The sequence below is a fragment of the Ovis canadensis genome, chromosome 23 (assembly GCF_042477335.2).
Source record: "Ovis canadensis isolate MfBH-ARS-UI-01 breed Bighorn chromosome 23, ARS-UI_OviCan_v2, whole genome shotgun sequence".
NCBI lineage: Eukaryota > Metazoa > Chordata > Mammalia > Artiodactyla > Bovidae > Ovis > Ovis canadensis.
In genome coordinates, this window is record NC_091267.1 from 36,411,770 (window position 1) to 36,417,716 (window position 5,947).

The window sequence follows — 5,947 nt, forward strand, 5'->3', positions numbered from 1 at the left end:
TAGCAGTTGAGGATGAGTTTTAAAGGTCAGACACTGGTGTGAATCTTGCCTCCACTTTGACAAGCTGTGCGATTTCTGGCAAGTTCCAAACTATAATTTCTCTAAACTTCAGTTTCTTCATTGGCCTTTAAAGCCAGGACCGTACCTAACTTGCTTTGCATTCATATCCCCAGTGCCCAGCACATTATCTGGCACATAGAAGGTACTGAAAAGCCCTGGATGATTCAAGATTTTTCAGGAATTGTTTTTCTTAACTGCTTGATCCATAGTCAGTCATTTCCCCCTCTTTGTGATCTCATGGACTGTAGCCAGCCAGGCTCCTCTGTCCATGGGATTCTCCAGGCAAGAATACTGGAGTGGGTTGCCATTTCCTCCTCAAGGAGAATCTTCCCAACCCAGTGATCGAACCCACGTGACTTGCATCTCTTTTATTGGCCGGCGGATTCTTTACTGCTGTGCCACCTGGGAAGCCCACTGCTTGTTACAGCTGCTGATGTAACAGCCAGCAAAAGCGGCCTAGAGGAGAAGGAGGAAACTGGGCTCTTAGTGTTTGGCTGCTGTGCCTGATGGCCAGCCAGCAGGTTCATCATGACACTTAAGTTTGTTTTGTGCAACTCAAATCTCCTTCCTCAAAGAAGGTATTTTGCACAGCCCGAGCAGCATATTTTGATACATTTTACTTGTATATTTATAGAATTGTATACATGTAGAAATTTGTAGTGTGTCTGTTGTGTTCTTCTCAGTTTGATAGCATGATTCTCACATAAATATGGGTCTATTCATTTGCATGGTTGTATTTGATATTGCATATAAGTGTGTACAATTTTCCTTTCTTTCATGTTTAATTATATGTTAATCAGTCAGAACTATCTTGATCCAGATACTCTCTATTTTCTTTTTTTTTAAGTATAGTTGATTCACAATGTTAATTCAGGTGTACAACTTAGTGAGTCACTATTTTAATAGGCTGTACTCCATTTAAAGTTCAAAATAGTGGCTATGTTCCCTTGTGCCGTACAATATCTCCTTGTTGCTTACCTGTTTTATACATAACAGTTTGTATCTCTGAATCCTGTGCCCCTATTTTGCCCTTCCCCATATCCTCTCTTCACTGGTAACCACAAATTTGTTCTCTGTATTTGTGAGTCAGTTTCTGTTTTGTTAAATACATTTATTTTTTAGATTCCACATATAAGTGATAATATAGATTCTCTGTCTTGCTCCATCTGACTTATTTCACTAAACATAGTACTCACTAGATCCACCCACATTTATTGCAAGTGGCAGAATTCCATTTGTTTTTTGTCCAAGTAATATTCCACTGTATATATGTACCACGTCTGCTTAAGCCAGTCATCTGTTGATGGACACTTAGCTTGCTTCCATGCCTTGGCTATTGTAAATGGTGCTTCTGAGAACATTGGCTGCATGTTTCTTTTTGAATTAGTGTTTTCATCTTCTTCAGATATATACCCGGGAGTGGAGCTGCTGGATCATATGGTAGCTCTGGTTTTAGATTTTTGAGAAACCTCCATACTATTTTCCACAGTGGCTGCACCAACTTACGTTCCCACTAACAGTGTACTAAGGTTCCCTTTTCTCCACATCCACACCAACATTTGTTATTTGCCATCTTTTTGGTGATAGCCATTTTGACCGGTGTGAGGTGATACCTCACTGTGGTTTTGCTTTGCATTTCCCTAATGATTAGTGATGTTGGGCATCTTTTCATGTGCTTGTTTACCATCTATTTATTTTCTTTGGAGAAATATCTATTTGGATCCTTGTCCATTTTTGATTGATCTTTTTGTTGCTATTATTGAGTTATATGTGGTGTTTATGTATTTTGGCTATTAGTGCCTTTTCAGTCATATCAGTTGCAAATATTTTTCTCACATTCAGTGATTTGTCTTCACTTTTCAAAGATTTTCTTTGCTGTGCAAAAGCTTTTAATACTACCTTTTTTCTATAGATATATCCACTTCTAACATCTGACCAAGAAGAAAGGTGGAGAGGAGAATAAATACTCTGGGAAAATTAAAAGCAAGGCTATGAGAAAAGACAAGGGTACTATAACAATGCCAGTATTTGAAAAACAGACAAGCAATTATTATTCTGTCCGTGTTTAATTCATAGTTCCTCTTCAACTAATGCCTAAACTCTAAAAAGGCAAAGTCTTAGTTGTTTTTTTAGTTTCTATGTTACCCCACATAATGCCTTTGCTTTATTTTGTAGGTTCACCATTTGCAATGAGGGCTGTTAATACATGTAAACTCATAGAGAAGTGTCTGAGCTGCAACTGAGTCCCACAGCTGAGTTGGCAGTGAGCATAAGGGCATGACATGAAGAGCTCCCAGGAGCTCTACCTGGGGCGTGAAGCTGATAGTGTCTCCCAGCTCTTAGGAGGACCTTGGGAGTATTTGGGTACCACTCCTCTTTTGCGTTTTCCCCTCCTCAAGTCTTCCTTGCCTCTACCCTGGATAAATCCTAAGAACTTTGAATTTTCCACTTCCTTCCAACTTACCCCATCTTTTCCATTTTTGCCTCTACCCAAATTCCCTCCCTCTATCTCATTCTTTGACTACTTTAATACACCTCACAGAAAATCTCACAGTTGCAGCTTCTGTCCTCCTTTCGCCATGTTCTAAGATCTTCTCTAGGTCTGGATATCTCTTTAGAACTTACCTGTCAGTCTGTCCCTGTTCCATGTCCTCACATCTCTGCAAAGTGGCAATTGGTGGTATTAGATGACTGTGTTAAACATAGAAGAAGTGGAAAGAGTTCTCTTTATTGATTGGTTCAAGCTTTCACTTGTTCTTTATAACCTACTGTGTTCTCCTAGCAAGCTATTAATTTCTCCATGCCTCTGTTTTCAGTCATTAATTTTTCATCCCTTTTTCATGCCCTCCAATCATAAGTCAGCACCTTCCTTTGGTTGAATCTAGCATAAAGCCAGCTGACACAGCATCCAGAGAACTACATGCTGCAGGTCTTGACCACTGTGCTGGCCAAGAGAACATGGATAGGCCTCAGAAGGCAAGCCAGCCCTGCACTGGCCTGCAGTACTGATCATGCTTGTTTAGTAGGTGTCTCCCCTCTAAGACTGTGAGCTTCCTAGAGCCAGGAGCTGCATTTCTTTGACTTTGCATCCCCTGCTCATTTCATAGGACTTCAAATAGAATGCAAGCTTAATCAATGTCTGTGGGTAGACTTGTTAGTTAAAGTGTATCCTTTTCAGAAAGCATGTTTTCACTTTTATCTAGATAGATCTGACCCATTAGGGGTCCATGTTGCCAGTAGTGGGTCCTGATGAACATGTAGTGTGGTGAAGAGGAGACTGGAGGAAAGACCAACTAAAAATTATTCACAAGTTTTCAGGAAGTCCTACTATCACAGAGGGCAGAGGGCAGATTAGTTTGGTAGCACAAAATAGTAATGAGATTTTAGAGCGCGTAAGATGTTGAGAGACGACTGGGTGGAGTAGGGCAGTGTCATGGGCCTGGACAGACAGATGGCATGAGTTCCTGATGTTACAGGTTAGTGTAGGGAAAGAGGCACGGCCATGAAAAGGAATCTACAAACCGTGAAAGTGAAAGTGAAGTCGCTCAGTCGTGTCCAGCTCTTTGCGATCCCATGAACTGTAGCCCACCAGTCTCCTCAGTCTATGGAATTCTCCAGGCAAGAATACTGGAGTGGGTTGCCATTTCCTTCTCTAGGGGATCTTCCCCACCCAGGGATTGAACCCAGGTCTCCTGCATTGCAGGCAGACCCTTTACTATCTAAGCCACCAGGGAAGCCATGAAGCCGGTGTCAAAGATAAAACCACATTAAATTCACTATGGCAACCGACTCCAGTGGTCTTGCCTGGGAGATTACATGGACAGAGGAGCCTGGCAGGCTACCGTCCTTAGGGCTGCAAAGAGTCAGAAACAACTGTGAGTGACTAACACTTGCAACACTCATTGCCTTGGATCAACCTCATAAGTTCCCCCTCGCCCTATCCTCATTTGTTGTATTCTTCTCTGCAGCAAGATACTCTATCCTGTGTTTACAGCAGTACCTGGCAGAGGAATATGTGTTGAGTGAAAATTATGTAGAGGGAGAGGAAGTTTAAGTGCAGAACCATATTCACATGTAGGTTCACTTTAATCCGGAAGCCAGAATTATAAAAGCATGTGTAGCTAGCAATCTTTTTGTACTATTTTTCTGTTAAAAACAGTCACATTTTGTCTCTGAGGAATCATTAAAAATAGTCACCAGAGGCTCTTTTCCTGGGCCCTTGGAGAAACAGGAAACTAACATGAGAATTTTCAGTTTTTAAAACAACACGGCCTGTAACGAATCTCTAGCAACTATCAGGGGCAGATAGCCAAAAAAGGTCTTATTAGGGACTTCTCTGGTGGCTCAGACAGTAGAGCGTCTGCCTACAATGCAGGAAACCTGGGTTCGATCCCTGGGTTGGGAAGATCCTCTGGAGAAGGAAATGGCAACCTACTCCAGTACTCTTGCCTGGAGAATCCTGTAGACAGAGGAGCCTTGTGGGCTACAGTCCGTGGGGTCACAAAGAGTCAGACACTACTGAACGACTTCACTTACGTATTTCCCACTCGTGATAAAACGCCAATCTGCTCTATGTCTCATCTTCAAGGGCAAAATGCAACTGACGGCCAGCCCCAAGCTTGTTTAAAGGACAGCGATGTTCCTGGAAGTGATCGCTTCTTTCACTAGGATGAGTTCCAAGGAAGAAGCCTCATCACCCTGCTCAGGAATTCACAGCTGAGAAAATTGAGCCGAGTCATCCCATCTGGCTGCTACCCGGAGAACAGCAGCTCTGCGCGCCACCTGTGCTCTGACCACACCCGCCACATCTCCACGTGACCACAATTCCATGGACCAAACAAGGAGAGGAATACGGGGCCAGCCCCCTCCCAGCCCCGCCACCCAGCCCAAGAAGAAAAGGACATCAATGATGTCTTTCTTTCCCAAGGTCTCTTGGAATCTGAGGCTCCAGAAGCAGGAACCTCTGAGGAATGTGTTTTTCATCTTGGCAGAGACAGCCTGGGACCCCAGTGTTAAAAAGTCTTATATGGTGATGAGAGGCCTGGGAATCATGACCTGTGAGACCCTGGACAAGGCAAGAAAGTATAAGAAGATTGTTCTAGACCTGCTGGTGCATGGTCTGTATGACACGGTGAGTTCTGAAGTCATCCACCAGAGCTTGAAGATCCTGACAGCATCATCCTGGGCAAGATGCATGGGAAAGGCCTGAGCGCCTTCTTCATAGACATCACCCTCCAGACCAGGGCTTTGCTTGAGGACAAGAATGACAGCCTGAGATACTTGACCTTTGTCTTATTTGGACAACTGTTTACCCTTGCTGGACAGAAATGGAGGAGGTTCTTCACCCGTCAGGTGAATCTGACTCGGGCCTCCCTCCTGTCCCACTTACAGGACAGGAATCCCCAGGTGGCCAAGGCTTGCAAAACAACTTTTTGAGCCTGTTCTCTGTATCTGAGACAAAGCAAGGACTACAGTTTCCAGAAGGAGGAGGGTCAAAGGAACCCTAAACTCTGCCAGCAGCTGAGCCCCTACCATCCAGAGCTCCTGCAGTTCTTCTATGCAAATAAAATCCTGTAAACACAGAGGCAGGGAGGTTGGTCCAGTGAACTGAGCGCATGGCTGGGGGCTGATAGTCCCCCTCTTTTAACCCTTTGGAGGCTCTGTTGCCTCTGGTGACTATGATAGAAAATGGGATGTTGGGAGACCAATTGATGGCAAACATAAGACCATGGAACTGTATAATTGTACCCAAAGTAAATTCTAAACAGCTTATGTCTCATTTTCTTCCATACATATTTGATGATAAAGTGCATCCTTTCTTTAAAACATTTAAAGTACATGTGGCTTTTGTTCTCAGTGTTTTTCTTATTAAGGATATCTCTGTCAC

At 43.3% G+C, this 5,947-nt stretch overlaps 1 pseudogene; it reads left to right on the forward strand.

The window, feature by feature from the left end:
• The first annotated feature begins 4,888 nt into the window (after positions 1–4,888).
• Positions 4,889–5,637, forward strand: LOC138428486 (protein maestro pseudogene; annotated as a pseudogene).
• The last annotated feature ends 310 nt before the right edge of the window (positions 5,638–5,947 follow it).